Consider the following 19,749-nt stretch of genomic DNA (forward strand, 5'->3'; position numbering starts at 1 on the left):
CTGATCTATATTGTGATTAGCTGAAGCCCATGTACTGAACCTTGCAGTACCCCACTTGTCACAGCCTGGCTCTGTGAGAATGGCCCTCTTATTCCTACTGTTTCCTGTCTGTTAACCAATCAGTAATCCAAGCCAATACATTAACTCCAATGCTTCAATCTTTCAAAGCAGCCTCCTGTCGGGATCTCCATCAAAAGCCTTCTGAAAATTTAAGTACACTATGTACATCACAATTTCCCACTTTCTGTGACTCTGCCCAATCAGATCACCATCAACTAGGTGCTGATTTAGTCCACCTTTAAAGTCAATCCTAGCATTACCCACAATACTGACATAAGGCTTAAAGGTCTCTAGCTCCATGAACACGCTCACTCTCTGAATAAGTGGGGTGACATTTGCTGGCTTCCCAATCTGCTGGAGCTATTCCAGAATCTACAGCTTTTGGAAACATGTTACTGGCATAGTAAATAATTGAGGCCCCAGCACTGATCCCAGTGGCACTCCACAAGTTCCAGGTTAGCATCAGTAAAACACCCCCCTTTATCCCAACTGTCTATTAGTTAGACAATCGTCCATCCATGCTAATGTACTACACAAACACCCTGCCTTCTGAAATAGCCCTACTATGTATGGTACCTTCCCAAATGCCTTTTACAAATCCCAATCTATTTCTCCTTTATCCTTCCTACTTGTAATCAGGGGGCTTCACTGGCTCTGCTTGATATTATGATATATTTCCAAATGCTCTATTCCATCCCTCTATAATAGACCCTGACATTTTCTCAATGACAAATGTGAAGCTTCTCGGCCTATTCTTACCTGGTTTTTGACTCTCTCCCTTTTTGATTGAGGGTGTTACATTAGCAGCTTTCAAATCCTCTGCAATTTTTCCAGAATCTGAAGATTCTTGGAAGATTACTACAAAGAATCCTTACTATATATCCCTTACTCCTCTCATTTAATACAAATCTAATGAGCTCATTTATAGGATTTCTAATTGAACCCCCCCCCAACATCCACATGGGTAGACGGTTGTAGATTTCCCAATTCCATGTTGTGTGGAGATTTCACTCCGACAGCCTGGCTCTGCGTTTAAGGTTATGTTCCCTTGTATTGGGCAGCCCCAGAGGAAATATTTATATCAGAAACGTCCATTATTTTAAACAAAATATTAAAAATTGTCAAGATTAAGCTACAATTTTACTCTGAAACCATGACAGAAAAACATATTGTTTTTTGAATTCACCTCTGCCTGTTTAATCAGAGTCAGGATCAAAGGTTCTTGTAGAGGCATCAGTCAGTGAAGTTACTAAAAGTTGCATCATAGAATGATACAGCATACACAGAGGCCATTCGACCCATTGAGCCCATACCAATCCCGCTCATGCTCTTTCACCAGTTTCCCCATTGGGTACTTATCTGATATCCTTTTGAAACTTATGGATGAACCTGCTCTGCCTCCCCTCTCAGGCAGCACAAGTCTGCTCCATGCACAATCTGAATAATTCTTAAATTTCCCCACCATTTCTGCTCTAAGACAACCAAACGCAGCTTCTCTATTTTCTCCACATTCACTGAAACCCCATCTCAGTAAGTCTCCTCTGCATCCTGTTCAAGACCTCAACTCCCTTCCAAAAACCCTGAAACCCAAACTAACCAAAATACCTCAGGCCTAATGAGAATGTTAGAAAGTTTTTGCATACTTTCCTTCTTTTTGATCTCTATTCAGAAAACCAAGGATGCCATTTAAAGGAAAGGCTTCTCAACTTGTTCTAAGATAGTAGGCACTGCCGATGCTTGAGACGCTGAGATAACAAGGTGTGGAGCTGGATGACCACAGCAGGCCAAGCAGTATCAGAGGAGCAGGAAGGCTGACTTTTCGCAAGGGTCTAGGCCAGAAACGTCAGCTTTCCTGCTCCTCTGATGCTGCTTGGCCTGCTGTGTTCGTCCAGCTCTACAGCTTGTTATCGAGATTTGTTCTGCCATCTTCATAGACTTGCACACGTCCACACCCCGGGCACTCTATTCCTAAGAATAGTTGAGAGTTTGGGTCATCTACAAACTCAAATTGCATCCATGTTATGGTCAAAAAAGCATAATGATCTCAAAACCCCACCCTGGGGAGGACCTGTGTCCACGATCTGCTGATCTGGAAAAACATCCACAATTCACCAGGACTCTGCACTGTTTGGTCAATTATAGGTGGTGACTGGTGAGCTGCCCATTCACTCGTGTTCCCCGAATTGTTCCCATCAAGCCACACGGATTGAGAGAAAGTGTGAATCGAGGTTAGTGTCAACTAAATCACTTCCCCCATCACCACTCCTCGCCACTGCCAACGACACACTGATCACGGCAATATTTGGTATCGGCGGGGGGGGGTGACTGTGACTCCAGCCCCAGGCTGGTCAGGGGTCACAATACTATCATCCAAGGGTGCCATATTCAGAGAGGAGAGGCATTTATATCGCGTGTTCCGCACAATTAACCAGAATATTCTCCTTTTACCTAACAGCACCTAAGTTCATTTGCCACTTATACATCCAAGCTGTAAGTTTGTTAATATCTTGTATTTTATGGAAGTCTTTCTCAAAATTGACTGCAATTCCCAAAAGGGAGCTGCAGTCCCAGGAATCCCTGTCTCTGATCAGAAAAAGCAGAGGAAGTAAGAATCCCACAAGGAACCCAACCCCAGGATTCTTGCTCCTCGTCACAACTGAAGTTGCAGCAGATGCAGCCCCACTCCAAAGCTTGTAGCTTCTCTCTCTCTCTCCCCCCGCCTCGCTCTCCCCCCCACTGTCTGTCTGTCTGTCTCTCTCGCTCCCCACTCCCTCTCTCTCTTCTTCCCCTCACCCCCACACCACTACCTTTCTCTCTCTCACTCCCTTCTTTCTCTCTCTCTCTCGCTCTCACCCCCACTTGTCTGTCTTGCTCTCCCCGCTCTCGCTCTCCACCCCCACTGTCCGTCTGTCAATCTCTCTCGCTCCCCAACCCCGCTCTCTTCCCCTCCTCTCTCCTGCCACTCCCTTTCTCTCTCTCTCTCACTTCCTTCTCTCTCTCTCTCTCGCTCTCCACCCCACTGTCTGTCTGTCTGTCTGTCTCGCTCCCCACCCCCCTCTCTTCTCCCCCATCGTGCCACTCACTTTCTGTCTCTCTCTCAACCCCTTCTCTCTCCCCCCATCTCTCTCTCTCCCACCTCCCCATCTCTCTCTCTATCCCCCTCCCCTCTCTCTCCCTCCCCTCTCCCACTACCCCTGCCCCCACTTCTCTCCCCCCTCTCTCTCTCTCTCTCCCTCCCCCTCCCTGTCTCCCTCTCTCCTTCCTCCTCCCCCATTCTTTCACTCTATCCCCTTACCTGCCTCTCGTCCCCCCCATCCCCACTCTCTCCCACATTTCTACCCTCTCTTTATCTCCCTTCCTCTCTCCCCCAACTCTCTACTGCCCCCCATCGCTCTCTCTCTCCCCCCTCTCTCTATCCCTCTCTCTCACACTCTCCTCACCCCCTCTCTATCTCTCTCTCCTCCCCCTCTCTCTATCTCCTTCTCTCTCTCCCCCCATCCCTCTCTCACTCACTCTCTGCCCTCCCCCTCTCCCCCTCTCACTATCCCTCTCTCTCCTCCATCTCTCCTCCCCCTCTCTCTCTCTCCTCCCCCCTCTCTCTCTCCTCCCCCCGCCTCTCTCTCCTCCCCCCCTCTCTATCCCTCTCTCTCCCCTCCCCCCTATCCCTCTCTCTCTCCTCCTCCTCCTCTATCCCTCTCTCTCTCCTCCCCCTCTCTCTATCCCTCACTCTATCCCTCTCTCTTCTCTATCCCTCACTCTATCCCTCTCTCTTCTCTCCTCCTCCTCTATCCCTCTCTCTCTCCTCCCCCTCTCTCTCTCTCCTCCCCCTCTCTCTATCCCCTCATCTCTCTCCTCCCCCTCTCCATAACCCCCCTCTGTCTCTCGCCCCCCCTCTCTCTATCCCCCGCTCTGTCTCTCCCCCCCTCTCTCTCCACCCCCCCCTCCATTCCCCCCTCTCTCTATCCCCCCCTCTGTCTCTCGCCCCCCTCTCTCTATCCCCCGCTCTGTCTCTCCCCCCCTCTCTCTCCACCCCCTCTCTCCCTCCCCCCTCTCTCTCTATCCCCACTCTCTCTCCTCCCCCGTCTCTCTCCTCCCCCCTGTCTCTCCTCCCCCCCTCTCTCCCTCCCCCCCTCTTTCTACCCCCCCCTGTCTCTCCTCCCCCTCTCTCTATCCCCCTCTCTGTCTCTCCTCCCCCTCTATCCCTCTCTCTCCTCCTCCTCTATCCCTCTCTCTCTCTCCTCCTCCACTATCCCTCTCTCTCCTCCCCCTCTCTCTATCCCTCTCTCTCCTCCTCCTCCTCTATCCCTCTCTCTCTCTCCTCCCCCCTCTCTCTTTCCTCCTCCTCTATCCCTCTCTCTTCTCTCCTCCCCCCTCATCCCTCTCTCTTCTCTCCTCCTCCTCTATCCCTCTCTCTCTCCTCCCCCTCTCTCTATCCCCCGCTCTGTCTCTCCCCCCCTCTCTCCCTCCCCCCCTCTCTCTCTATCCCCACTCTCTCTCTCCAAACCCCCCCCTTTCTATCCCCCGCTCTGTCTCTCCTCCCCCTCTCTCTATCCCCCCTCTCTCCTCCCCCTCTCCCTCCCCCCCCTCTATCCCCCGCTCTGTCTCTCCCCCCCTCTTTATCCCCCCCTGTCTCTCCTCCCCCTCTCTCTAGCCGCCCCTCTCCTCCCCCCCTCTCTCTATCCCCCCGGTCTCTCCTCCCCCTCTCTCTAGCCCCCACCTCTCTCTCCTCCCCTCCCCCTCTCTCTATCCCCCCCTCCTCCCCCCTCTCTCTCCTCCCCCTCTCTCCCTCCCCCCCCTCCCTCACTCTCTCTCCTCCCCCCTCTCTCTCTATCCCCCCCTCTCTCTCCTCCCCCCCTCTCTCTCCTCCCCCCTCTCTCTCTATCCCCCTTCTCTCTCCTCCCCCTCTCTCTCTCCTCCCCCTCTATCCCCACTCTCTCTTCTCCCCCTCTCTCTCTCCTCCCCCCTCTCTCTCTCCTCCTCTCTCCTCCCCCACTCTCTCTCCTCCCCCCCATCCCCCTCTCTCTCTATCTCCCTCTCTCCTCCCTCTATCCCCCCATCCCCCCCCTCCTCCCTCTATCCTCCCTCTATCCCCCCATCCCCCTGTCTCTCCACCCCCCTCTCTCTCCTCCCTCCCTCCCCCCTCTCTCTATCCCTCTCTCCCCTCCCCCCCTCTCTCTATCCCTCTCTCTCCTCCCCCCCTCTCTCCCTCCCCCTCTCTCCCCTCCCCCTCTCTCTCTCTATCCCCCTCTCTTTTCTCCCCCCCTCCCTCTCCTCCCCCCCTCTCTCTCTCCTCCCCCCCCTCTCTCCTCCCCCCCTCTCTCTCCTCCCCCTCTTCTCCTCCCCCTCTATCCCCCCTCTCTCTCCTCCCTCTCTCTCTCTCCTCCCCCTCTCTCTTCTCCCCCTCTCTCTCTCCTCCCCGTCTCTCTCTCTCTCCTCCCCCTCTATCCCCCCTCTCTCTCCACCCCTCTCTTTTCTCCCCCCTCTCTCTCCCTCTTCTCCCCCTCACTCTCTCCCTCCCTCTCTTCTCCCCCCGCCTCTCTCTTCTCCCCCTCTCTCTCTATCCCTCTCTCTCCTCCCCCTCCCCACCTCTCTATCCCTGTCACCCCCTCTCCCCCTCTCCCCCACCTCTCTCTATTCCCCCCCTCTCCCCTTCCCCTCTCTCTCCCCCCACCTCTCTTCCCACTCCCCCTCCTCCCACTCCCCCTCCCATGCTCCCTCCCACCCCTTCTCCCACTCCCCATCTCCCTCACCCCCTCCCAATCCCCCTCTCTCTCCCCCCACTCCCCTTCTCCATCCCACTCCCCCCTCTCTCCCACCCCCTCTCTCTCCCCTCCCCACCTGTCCCAACCCCCTCACACCCCCTCTCCCTCTGTCCCCTCCTCTCTCTAACCCCCTACCCCCTCTCTCTCTCCCTCATGTCTCTCTCACTCCCCCTCAACCCCTCTCTCCCCCCTCTCCATCTTCCCTGCCACGCTCCCCGCTGCCTCTCTCTCTCTCTCCCCTCCACCTCATCTCCTTCTCTCTCTGTGTCTCTCCCTCTCTCTTCCCCCACACCTTGCCCTCCTCCCTCCTCCCTCTCGCTGCTGACTGTTTCCCCTGCACAGGAATTTCTCCCCTTTATGACCTCAGCCACAAGATTCCAAGAGACTGGATTTCGAGGACCAGGGAGTGACTCCTCTCTGGACCCCTGTCCTGTCCTACCCTGGGAGAAGGTTGTCTGTCTGGGGACACAGGAGGTTGTAATCCAGGCTGAAGTGTCAGCTGAAAAGGTTCTCTCCCACTCCGGGCACAGGCAGACTCCCACAGGTTCAGCTCCAGGGTCAACTGCTTTCATGCTTCATTCAGACATTTTCACAAAAACATGTGAGTTACAGAACAAAGTGCCAGTTGCTGCCTTCTTCCACCTACAGCTGGATCAGGTGAACAATGTCCACCATCTTCCCCGATCCCACATTTCAGTTCTAACTACAAGTATGCATGAAGTGATCAGAATCAGAGTTTCTGACTAACGGCCACCTCCCCGGCAGAAATCAGTTAACTCAGCAGAGACCAACGGGCCTCAGTACCCTCAGGCAATGCAACTCTGCTGACCCCTTCAGGGAACAGGGTATGTGAAGCCCCCACAGTTAAATAGCCCACTGATACACCCACTATCACAGCCACTTAGAGCTGAGTCACATTACTCGGGAGCAAACCTCAGGGAGAGCCCAGGACAGTAGTCTGGGAAAAGATCTCAATCAGAATGTCATTCAGACATACAACACCTGAAAATTATAAGATCTACAATCTGGTAAATAAATTGGGAGCTTGAAGTATTCATTTTTACAATGTTCCTTCACTCTCACGGAATTTTTTATGCTGACTCAAGTCTGCAGTAACTTTATCCTTGTGCCAAAGCTTGCAAAGGTCAAACGGCTCCCTTACCCCACCCTCTCACCAGGAATCCACTGAATGCTGATTCTGTCCTGGAGGCCCATACTTATATGGTTTGGGGGGGGGGGGGGGGGGGGGGCGCACTGGGATGGTGTGGGGAAGACAGAGAGAAAAAGAAAGCCAGACAGGGAAAGGGAAAACAGAGAGACAGATGTAGAAAAACACTCTGTCTACGTGTCACTGAATCAAGTAAAACACACAGGGACCCACAGATACACAGAAAAGCACAAACAGAAACACTGGCAGAGATGAACAAATTGGCACAGAGACAGAGAAAACAGGGGCCCCCTGACATAGTCTAACAGGTTAGTCTGACACAACTACACTGTTTTATCTTGATGGGACAGTCTGTTAAGGATGAAGCTAACCAGCGAATGTGCCGTGCTGTGGCCTGCCTGTATCGATGTTGTAGCCCACATGAGCATCAATGTTATCAATGAGTGAAAAAATGGGCAAAGGTTGCCGACACAAAGAGTTCATAGAATGCATGTGGAATAGCGTCTTAGAAACAGCACATTCTGAAACAAATCAGGGAAACAGGCGATACTAAATCTGGTATTGTGCAATGGGGTAGGGTTATTTAGTGACCTCATTGTGAAGGCACCTCTAAGTAACAGTGAGCAAGATATGACTGAATTTTATATTCAACTTGAGGGAGAGGGGAGTGGGTCCGAGATGAGTCTTTTAAACGTAAATGGGGGGCTTTACAAGGACAAAGCAGAACCAGCCAAAGTGGACTGACAAATTAGATTAAAGAATAGGTCGGGAGATACGGGGGCAGATATTTGAGGGATATTTCAGAACACAGAAAATCGATATATTTCAAGGGGTGAATCCTCCATTCATGGTTAACTAAAAAAGACTAAAGATAGTACCAAACAAAGAAAACATATATAATTTCATTCTATTTGTTCATGGGCATGGTTTTCTCTGGATAGGCCAACAATTTTTGCCATCCTAATTGAACTGTGTGGGCTGGAGACCATTACAGAGGGCAGTCAAAAGCCAACCACGTCGCTGAGAGTTTGTAGACCAGACCAGGTAAGGTTGGAAAAATTCCTTCAGAAGGGTTTTTATGACAATATACAGATGAGGAAGGACACCACTTTGATTGGGACAACACACCCATCCTGGAACAAGCCAAACAGAGACACGCGCAAGAATTCCTAGAAGCATGGCATTCCAACAGGAACTCCATCAACAAACACATTGATTTGGAGCCAATCTACCATCCTCTGAGAAAAAGAACAGGAAATGACATCACCAATGCAGGAAATGACATCACCATCCCAAGGAAACCTAACCAGATAAATAGAAAGCGGGACATAACACCAGCGCTTCACCGGAGGCTCACTGATGATGTTACCTAGAATGGTGACGAAATGTCTGAAAACTAACCTTCCAGCTCAGCGAGCAAACTCACATCCAGAATCAACAGTCCATTAATCTAAGTAAGCTTTGGGTAGAATTTTTTAAATTGAATTCAATTTTCACCATCAGCCATTGTGGGATTTGAATCCTTTCTCCCAGAACGTCAGCCTGGGTTTTGGTTTGCTAGTTGTGGCATTATCACTCCAAACTGTCCTGCACAAAGATTGGCCAGAAAACTGTATAAAAGTAGGAAGGATTGCGGAAAAGATTATTAAACAGGGAAAACAGTATGAAAGAAAGCTGAAATTGCTGGAAAATCTCAGTCGTTCTGGCAGCATCTGTGCACAGAAAGCGGGGTTAACATTTTGGGTTGAGTGGCCCTTCCTCATTATTCTGTTTACACTGTTTACCCTTGGAACATCAACTCTGATTTCTCTCCACGGATGCTGCCAGACCTGCTGAGCGATTCCAGCAACTTCTGTTTTTGTTTCTGATTTACAGCATTTGCAGTTCTTTCAATTTTTATGAGAGAAAACTAGCTGGAAATACAAAAAGATTGTAAAGAGTTGATTTCATTCAGAGTGAGTCTGGGAAATTAATAACAGAAAAGTAAAGAATTGATTAATTGAAAAGGTACTTTGCATTGGCCTTCACTATAAAGGATACAAGTAACATCCCCTAAATAGTTGTCAATCAGGAAATGGAAGGGAGAGAGAAACTCAAGAAAATTTCAGAAATTGAGCAAATAAATTGTTGGGGAAGCAGATTGACAAATCCCAGGATCCTGCTGGACTTCATCTTAGGGTCTTGAAAGAAGCGGCTGGTGAATTAGTTGACGTATTGGTTTCAATTTTCCAAAATTCCCTACATTCTGAGAAATTTCACTGGATGAAAATTAGTGAATGTTACTTATTTATTCAAAAAGGGAGGGAGATTGAATAGTAGGAATCTACAAGTTAATTTACTAGCTATCAGAGGAAAAATTTTGCAAGTTATTATTACATACGTTACAGCAATACAATCAGGCAAAGTCAACATGGTTTTGTGAAAGGGGTACCTTGTTTAACTAATTCATTGGAGTTCTTTGAGGCAGTAGCATTCTGTGGATTAAGGCAAACTGGTAACTATACTGTACTTGGATTTCCAGAAGGTGTTTGATAAGGTGTCACATCAAAGAGTATTACAGGAAACAAAGGCTCAGGGTGTAACAGTTAGCATACTGACATGCTTGAAGATTAGCAAAGTAGCAGGAAATGGTGAGCAGTCGGAAATGGGTGTTTTGCTTATTGGCACGTTCTAACAAATGGTGTGCCACAGGGGTCGGTGCTGGGGGCCTCATGTTTTACACTTTAGATAAATGTTGGAAGTGCATGTACCAAAGCCAAGTTTACAAATGACATAAAAGTAGGTGGGAAAGCAAGTGTACAGAGTAGTACAACAGAGACATAGAAACTAGTCGTGTAGGGCAACTGGCCCTTTGTGCTTTTTCTGCCATTCAATATGATCATCCAGTCCCCTGTTCCCACTTGCTCCCAACACCCTTTGATCCCTTTAGACCCAAGAATTATATCTAACTCCTTCTTGAAAACATTCAATGTTTCAGCCTCAACCACTTTCTGTGGCAGTGAATTCCACAGATGCCCCACTCTCTGGGCACAGAAGCTTCTCACGTCAGTTTTAAATAGCCCACCCTGTATTATTAGACTGTGACCCTTGGTTCTGGACTCTCCTGTCTCTGGGAACATCCTTTTTGCATTTATACTGACTAGTTCTGTTAGAAAATTATAGATTTCTGCGTATTCCCCCTCATTCTTCTAAGTCCTAGTGAATATAGTTCTAACCAATCCAGTCTCTCTTCATTCAGCAATTCTTCCATCCCTGGAACCAACCTTTACTGCACTCCTTCGACAGCCAGATCAGCCTTCCTCAGATAAGGGGACCCTAACTACACACAATACTCCAGGTGTGGTCACAGCAGGGCCCTGTACTCGAGTCCTCTTGCTGTAAAGGCCACATACCATTTGCTTTCTTCACTGTCTGTTGCACCTGCATGCTGACCTTCAAGGACACATTGCAAGTTGTACTCCCTCTTTCTCAATGTATCGGGATTCAGATAATAGTCTGCCTTCCTGATTTTGCTACCAAAGTGGATGTGTTCAACCAGTTCCACACTTTGTAACCTCACATTTATTCGTATGTACTGCATTAGCCATGCATCTGCCCACTGACTCAACTTGTCGAAATCCTGCTGAAGTATCTCTGCACCCTCCTCACACTTCATCTTCCCACCCAGCTTTGTGTGGCTTGCAAATCTGGAAATATTACCTTTAGTTTCTTCATCTAAATCAGTTTTTTAAATATATATACTACAATAGCTAGGGTCTAAGCACTGCTCCCTGTGCCAACCCACTACTCACTGGCTGCCACTCAAAAATGACCTGATGACCTATTTAATTTGACTGTTTCCTGTCCGCCAACCAGCTCTCCATCCATGTCAGTATACTTCCTCCAATCACATGTGGTTTAATTTCACACGTTAATCTCTTACGTGGGACCTTATCAACTCTTCTGAACATCCAAACAAACCATTCATTGGTTCCACCTTATCGACTCCACTAGTTACATCCTCGAAACATGCCAGTAGATTTATCAAGCATGATTTCCCTTTCAGAAATCCATGTTGACTCTGCCCAGTCCTGTCAAGTGCTGTTATTAAAATGTTTTATAATAGACTTGAGCATTTTCTCCACTATAGCCATTAGGCTAATCGGGCTTAATTCTCTATTTCTTATTGTAAAATACTGGGGTTACGTTAGCTACCCTTAAACCCACACCAACATCTGTAGAACACTGGAAGATTTCCACCAATGTATTCATGGTTTCTATGATCACTTCCTTAAGTAGGCTAGGATGTAGATCTTCAAGCTTTGGGTATTTATCAGCCTTTATCTCATCAATTTCTCTAATACCATTTCCCTACTAGTACAGATTTCCTTCAGTTACTCCCTCTCATGAAACCCTGTGTTCCCCAACATTGTCAGAGCATTATTTGGGTCAACGTGGGGGAAGACAGAACCAAAATATGTCATTACTTGGTATTCTTCCTTGTTCCTCATCATAACTTCCCCTGTTTCTCATTATAAGAGACAAAGCATCTGCAGAGGGATAAAACTTGGCAGATGGACTACAATATGCGAAAATGAGAGGTTTTGCACATTGGCAGGAAGAATAGAGGAGCTGAATGTTACTTACTTTGGAGGGACTGCAGAAAGTCTGCAGCACTTAGAAACCTGGGGGTCTTTGCACATGAATGGCAAAAGTTTAGCAGTTCATAAGGAAGGCAAATGTAATGCTGTCCTTTTTTCAAAGAGAATTTAATATAAAAATAGGGATCTTGCTAAAACTATCACAGGTGCCAGTGAGACAAGATCTAGAATAGGTATGGTGGCTTTATGTACAATGTCCCTGTATTGAGGGAAATGCAGCATCAGGAACTGGATAAGGCCACAAAGACCCGGAGACTGTTTACACCATAAGACAAACTGTAGATGAAGAAGTTACTCTCCTCCCTCTGGAATCCATCTTCGATCTGCCTCCCCCTCTCTCCCTATTTATTTCAGAAGTCTCTCTCCTTCCCCCTTTTCTGATGAAGGGTCTAGGCCCGAAACGTCAGCTTTTGTGCTCCTGAGATGCTGCTTGGCCTGCTGTGTTCATCCAGCTCCACACTTTGTTATCTCGGATTCTCCAGCATCTGCAGTTCCCATTGTCTCTGTAGACGACTGCATTGGTCACAATTACCACTGATTATTTGACAGGTTGAGGGGAGCTAATCTCAGCGTCACTTAAGGAACCAGACTTCAGTCCCATAGACTCAAAATATGTGATCCACTACTGCGTACTGTGGAGTCACTCAGCCAAGGTCTCAGAAACCATGTGCATTACAAGGGCACATCCCACAATTTCAACAACGTGCATTTATATATCACCTCCACTGTTGCCACTTTGCAGCCATAATAAACAAAAACTGACACCAAGACATATACAGCAGTTCAGGTAAGGCACAATTATCACAACAAAACATTTCCAAAGCATTTGACAGCAACACTGCGAAACTAAAATAAGAAGGAGTTTTTAGCAACCATTGATCAAAAGCTCGATCAAAGAAGTTGGTTTTACAGAGCATGAAAGGTGGTAACAAGGGAATTCCCAACCTCAGGTCCCGGGAAGCTGAAGGCCTGGCCGATGATGGAGTGAGTACAAGCAGGGGAGAGCAGGATTGGAGAAGCACAGATCACTTGCAGAAGGTCACAGAGACAGGACGATGTGCACCACTGATGGATTTGAAAACAAGGAATGCACGTGTTGAAAATCGAAACATTGCTAGGCCAAGAGACAATGCAGGGCAGTGAGTACAACGTGGTGGAGAAACAGGATGGACAAAATCTAATTCTGGTAACTTCATACAGTAAGGAAGTACAAGCATAGGAGCAAGCACATGCAGAATTCTACCCTAACCACAGTCTACCAATTAAATCCCAATGATCAAAACCATGTACCATCTTTACAAACAGTCAGTTACTGTAAGAATGCTCATGTTATTTGCGTTGACCAGTGAGGGAATTGAAAGAGTCTCACTCAAGCACTGTCACACTGGCTGAAGCTGCTTTTCCAGTCAGTTATTCTGGTCAGTAGCGTCTCTCTCCAATTTCACATGAAAAAAAATTGTCTTGATGCACTCTACAGGAATGTTATCAGATGAAATTTGACACCAAGCCATTTGTGGAGCTTTTAAGACAAGACAAATATCCTAAAATGAAGAGAGAAAGGTAAAGGGGTTTAGCAAGGAAATTCCAGAAAGTGGGGCAAGGCAGTTGAAAACACAGTCACCCATAGTGGAGCAATTAAAATAATCCAGAAGACTGGCCAGAACTGGAGGAGCAAAGAGCTCTCAGAGGGTTGTGGAGCTGGAAAAGACTACAAGGACCGTGAGGATGGCAATCCCATTATTTGTGAGCAGACACATGGAACCCTGCTGCCTGCTGGCATGTCAGGCCTGTGATGGAACTTTACCAGCTCATGACCGACTCTGACACACTGACCCAGGGGCTGACAGCACCAAACCCAACACAGGAGGGGTCAGTGATGCCGCTGAATTGTGTCAAAGAATGTACGTTTCAAGATACACTAAGGAAGCAAACATCTGTTAACATAAATCACAGGAATAGAATCCACCTTTCAGCTCTATGGAGCGCTGGTGAGACCACACCCAGAATATCACGTGCAGCGTTGGTCTTCAAACTGAAGGAAAGATGAATTTGTATTGGAGGTGGCACAGTGAAGGTTCACTCCATTGATCCCTGGGATGATGGAGATGAGCTTTGATGAGAGGCTGAGTAAATCAGACAATGAGAGGAGGCGTCTACTAAACAGACGGGATTCTGAAGGGACAATAAAGTGTGAAGCTGGATGAACACAGCAGGCCAAGCAGCATCTGAGGAGCTTGCGTTCATCCAGCTTCACACTTTATTATCTTGGATTCTCCAGCATTTGCAGTTCCCATTATCCCGGAATTCTGAAGGGACCCCACTGGGTAAATGTGGAGAGTTTGTCCTGTCTGCCTGGGAATCTTAAACCACAGGGGGACAGTCACCCAATAAAGGGCCCGATTATTTAGGGCTGAGGGGGGCAAGAAATGTCTTCAGTCAGAGGATTGAGGATCTTTGGAATTCTCTGTCCCAGAGATTAATGGAAGCTCCATCAAGTATATTTAAGGCTGGGATCAACAGAATGTTTGTCTCAGGGAATCAAGGAGATGGGAACAGGTGGGAAAGTGAAGATCAAGACCAGTCAGAATTATACTAATTAGTGGGATAGTCTCAATGGGTCGAACGTACCTCATCCCAACTGAAAATTCCTTTCCTGAGGTGTGACTCCCCAGAACTGAAGGTGGATTTTCCAGACTGGATGTGGCCAGGGTTCTGATACTGCAGCAGTACACCTTCGAAAACTTGGTCTTTATCTCAATGATTTCCACTGTACAACATGCCATTAGCTTTCTCACATTCTTTTTCTCCCTGTTCCCTGGTTTTTAATGATGTGTTTACCTGAACTCCCAAACCTCTCCATCCTCCACATCTTCTGGTCTTTTGCTCTTTAGAAAATATTTCTGTTCATCTTTCTTAAGATCTAAGAAGCATGGAACAGCCCTTGCTATCGCCCTGCTTGTTCAGAGCTGCGGTGATTACAGGCTCCCAAAGCAGACAGCGCTCCCAAAGCAGACAGCGCTCCCAAAGCAGACAGCGCTCCCAAAGCAGACAGCGCTCCCAAAGCAGACAGCGCTCCCAAAGCAGACAGCGCTCCCAAAGCAGACAGCGCTCCATGCTGCAGCATTACCACTTCCAGCAAAACATTGACCAATTCACTGTTCATACATTCTTGCTGTCAGTTTACATACATCATCCCAAACTCAAATGTTACATCTAGATATTATCCAAGGCATACAACAAGCTTGAGTCAGATTTTTGTGGGCTCAATCCCAAACTCAACCTTTGAGAACATTTTCAAGAACATGGTTGAGGGCCAGCTACACTCTGGCAGCTTAGCCTGCGGTGCTGGTGGGCAGTGCAGGTATTGTACCTCCTGGGTTATTGCTGTTGGGATAAGATCCAGAGCTGGTGCTGTCTCTGACTCTAACACATTCTGCAATGCATGGAACGGAACTGCAAACTTTCTAAAATTACAAACGACATCAATACTTGTGAAGGTACATCCTCAGCTGGAAGGCACTAGTGAGCACCCTGTGGACGTGAAAGCAAATCTGTCTTTCTTTCCATCACTGCCTCAACCTTCCTTTCTCTGACAACTGACAGTCAAAAGCTAAAGCCAACTCCGACCCGCATCACCTCAGGGTCCTCCAAACTCTCACCCTCACCTCTGAGCCTTCTGTGCCAATGTATCACTGGGTGCTTACCTCCTCCCTTCCAATTCTCCATAATGACCGCACCCCCTAAAGTCTCTCGGTTCTGAGGCTGACAAGGCCCAGGGAAACAACTCAATCCTGATACCTCAAGGATACACTCCTCAGCACATCAGTCCATTGGGCACATTCTATCTGCGGAAAATCAGAAGTCACAGGTTCAAGTCCCACTTCAATATTTGAGCTCATGGTCTGGGTTAACACAGCCTGTGCAGTACTGACAGAAACCCATACCCTCAAGTACGCGGAACAGGACAGCAGATCGATCTTTCAGCTGAAATGTTAAACCAAGACCATGTCTGCCCCTCATCTGGGTGTAAAACAGGTCACTGCATCCTCTCAGTATTTCTTCCCCAATCAGTGTCACAAAAACAGCTTTCTGCTCATTATCACGCTAATGTTTGTGGAATCTTACTGCATGGAAATTAGAAACATGGTATAGTTATAACAGAGGCCATTCAGCCCATCATATCAATCTGATTCTCTGCAAAAACCAATTCAGCTTTATCTCCATAACACTGGATTTTTTTGGATTCAGATACTTATCCAAATCTCTTTGGAAACCCGGTAATGAATCTCGCAGACTGTCAAAGCAGTGCATCTGAGTTCCTAACTGCTCACTGCATCTAAACAATTTTCCAAACATTGGACCGGGTGACGGAGGATGGAAGGAGGATAGGAGTGGAAGGAGAAGGTGGAAGTGGGAAAGGCAAGTTGGGGGGAGTGGAATTCTGTGGGTGGAAAGGAGACGTTAGAGCATGGGACGTGAAGGAAAAGGGGACATGGTGAACAGAATGGGCAGTCAGTGAAGGGAATGGGGGGGTTGGCAAAGAGAATGGGGGGGTTCGGCAATGGGAATGGGGGGGGGCCAAGGGAATACGGTTGATTGAATGGGGAAAATACGATCAGGCAGGGAATGGGATTGGCAGATTGGGACAGTGAGGGGATGGGGGAGAAAGGCGGTGCGGTATGAGAGGGGAACTACACCGAGGGGAGGTCTGTCTCCCAGTGAGACAACCCACACGGTTAAACCCGGCTCCCCGAGACAACGTTACTGCTCAGCCCGGACCCTCAATACAATGTTACCGCACGCACCCCCCAATACAACGTTACCGCCCGGGCCCCCCCACGATACAACATTACCGCCGCATCCCCCCCGATACAACGTTACCTCCCGCACCCCCGATACAATGTTACTGCCCGGGCCCCTCGATACAATGTTACCGCCCACGCCCCCCAATACAATGTTACCGCCTGGGCCCCCCCGATACAATGTTACCGCCTGGGCCCCCCCGATACAATGTTACCGCTCACACCCCCCGATACAATGTTACTGCCTGTATCCCCCCGATACAATGTTACTGCCTGTATCCCCCCGATACAATGTTACTGCTGGATACCCCCTCCCCGGTACAATATTACCACCCGCCGGTACCCCCTACAATGTTACCGTATGGACACCCCACCACCAACCCCCCACCATGCAATGTTACCGCCCGGGCTCCCCCCCCGTTACAATGTTACCGCCCGAGACACCCCCCCACTACAATGTTACCGTCCGAGACACCCCCGCTACAATGTTACCGCTCACCCCAGATACAATGTTACCACCTGCCTAACCCCCCCCACCCCGATACAATGTTACCGCCCGCGCCCCCCAATACAATGTTACTGCTGGGTACCCCCTCCCCCAGTACAATATTACTGCCTGGACACCCCGCACCCCCACCACCATGCAATGTTACCGCCCGGGCTACCCCCTCATTACAATGTTACCGCCCGAGACACCCCCATCAACGCAATGTTACCACCCGCCCTCCCCCGATACAATGTTACCGCCTGCCTATCCCCCCCCCCAACCCCTCCGATACAATGTTACCGCCCGGCCCACACCCCCCCCCGATACAATGTTACCGCCCGCCTACCCCCTCTCCGATACAATGTTACCACTTGGCCCCCTGGCCCAGGGCCATGTCCGCGGGGTCCCGCCGCCCTCCCTCACCTGTTCCCTGGCCACACGTACCTGGGTCCCCGCCGCCCGCCTCATGTCGCTGCTGAGCGCGGCCTCGGCCTCCTCCTCGTCCCGTGGCCCATGACCGGGGCCTCGGGCTCGGGGACAACTCGGCGGCGGCGTCCCTGATCCTGCTGCCGCCTGCCCTCCGCTCGGCTCGGCCACAGGACAATCCCTCAGCCCCGGCCCTGACCCTAGCCCAAGCCCTGGGCCCGGCCTCTCCTTGTATCCCGCTGCTCGGCGGCGCCGCCGCTTCTCTTGTTGTCAAACGGCAGCGAGTGTGGAGGAGCCCGAGGAAGGGGCTGAGGGAGCCGCCGTGTCACAATAAGAGTCCCCGCTCCCTCCCACAGCAACTCCCAGCGGCACCAACACTCAGCACAGGCACAGAGCAGCTCGCACTCACACGCTGCAGGAACACTCCCGCTCAACACACTCACAGCCTATTCACACCCACATTCCACTCACTCACTCCACACAGTCTACACACACATTCCTTACACACTCCACACAGTCTACACACACATTCCACACAGTCTACACACACATTCCTTACACACTCCACACAGTCTACACACACATTCCACACACTCACTCACTCCACACACATTCCTTACACACTCCACACAGTCTACACACACATTCCTTACACACTCCTCACAGTCTACACACACATTCCACACACTCACTCCATACAGTCTACACACACATTCCTTACACACTCCACACACATTCCTTATACACACTCACTCCACACAGTCTACACACACTCCTTACACACGCCACACAGTCTACACACACATTCCTTACACACTCCACACACATTCCTTATACACACACACTCCACACAGTCTACACACACATTCCACACACTCACTCACTCCACACACATTCCTTATACACACTCACTCCACACAGTCTACACACACATTCCACACACTCACTCACTCCACACACATTCCTTATACACACTCACTCCTCACAGTCTACACACACATTCCACTCACTCACTCCACACAGTCTACACACACATTCCTTACACACTCCACACAGTCTACACACACATTCCACACACTCACTCCACACAGTCTACACACACATTCCTTACACACTCCACACACATTCCTTATACACACTCACTCCACACAGTCTACACACACATTCCACACACTCACTCACTCCACACACATTCCACACACTCACTCCACACAGTCTACACACACATTCCTTACACACTCCACACACATTCCTTATACACACTCACTCCACACAGTCTACACACACATTCCTTACACACTCCACACAGTCCACACACTCTGTCACTCCACACAGTCTACACACACATTCCACACTCACTCACTCACTCATTCCACACAGTCTACACACACATTCCACACTCTCACTCACTCCACACAGTCTACACACACATTCCACACTCTCACTCACTCCACACAGTCTACACACACATCCCACACTCATTCACTCCACAGTCTACACACACATTCCACAACCTCACTCCACACAGTCTAACACACATTCCACACCCTCACTCCACACAGTCTACACACACATTCCAAACTCTCACTCACTCCACACAGTCTACACACACATTCCACACTCACTCACTCATTCCACACAGTCTACACACACATTCCTTACACACTCCACACAGTCTACACACACATTCCTTACACACTCCACACACATTCCTTATACACACTCACTCCACACAGTCTACACACACATTCCACACACTCACTCACTCCACACACATTCCTTATACACACTCACTCCACACAGTCTAACACACATTCCACACCCTCACTCCACACAGTCTACACACACATTCCACACTCTCACTCACTCCACACAGTCTACACACACATTCCACACTCTCACTCACTCCACACAGTCTCCACACACATTCCACACTCTCACTCACTCCACACACATTCCACACACTCTCTCACTCCACACAGTCTACACACACATTCCACACTCACTCACTCACTCCACACAGTCTACACACACATTCCACACTCACTCACTCATTCCACACAGTCTACACACACATTGCATACTCACTCCCTCCACACAGTCTACGCACACATTCCTTACACACTCACTCACTGTCACTTCACAAGGTCTACACACACATTCCTCACTCACTCATTCACTCCACATAGTCTACACACACATTCCACACTCACTCCCTCCACACAGTCTACACACACATTCCTTACACACTCACTCACTGTCACTTCACAAGGTCTACACACACATTCCTCACTCACTCATTCACTCCACATAGTCTACACACACATTCCACACTCACTCCCTCCACACAGTCTACACACACATTCCTTACACACTCACTCACTGTCACTTCACAAGGTCTACA

The 19,749-nt window shown here is 49.0% G+C and overlaps 1 protein-coding gene across 3 annotated transcripts in view; it reads right to left on the reverse strand.

Moving 5' to 3' along the window:
• Positions 1-17,700, reverse strand: part of bcl9l (bcl9 like) — a 132,326-nt gene extending 114,626 nt beyond the window's left edge. For all 3 annotated transcript variants that reach the window (XM_059638967.1, XM_059638966.1, XM_059638964.1), the window contains exon 1: positions 17,364-17,700. The gene's annotated coding sequence lies outside the window, so the exon portion shown is untranslated. The remainder of the gene's footprint in view (positions 1-17,363) is intronic.
• Positions 17,701-19,749: the final 2,049 nt, after the last annotated feature.

Source organism: Stegostoma tigrinum, chromosome 32, assembly GCF_030684315.1.
Source record: "Stegostoma tigrinum isolate sSteTig4 chromosome 32, sSteTig4.hap1, whole genome shotgun sequence".
Classification (NCBI taxonomy): domain Eukaryota; kingdom Metazoa; phylum Chordata; class Chondrichthyes; order Orectolobiformes; family Stegostomatidae; genus Stegostoma; species Stegostoma tigrinum.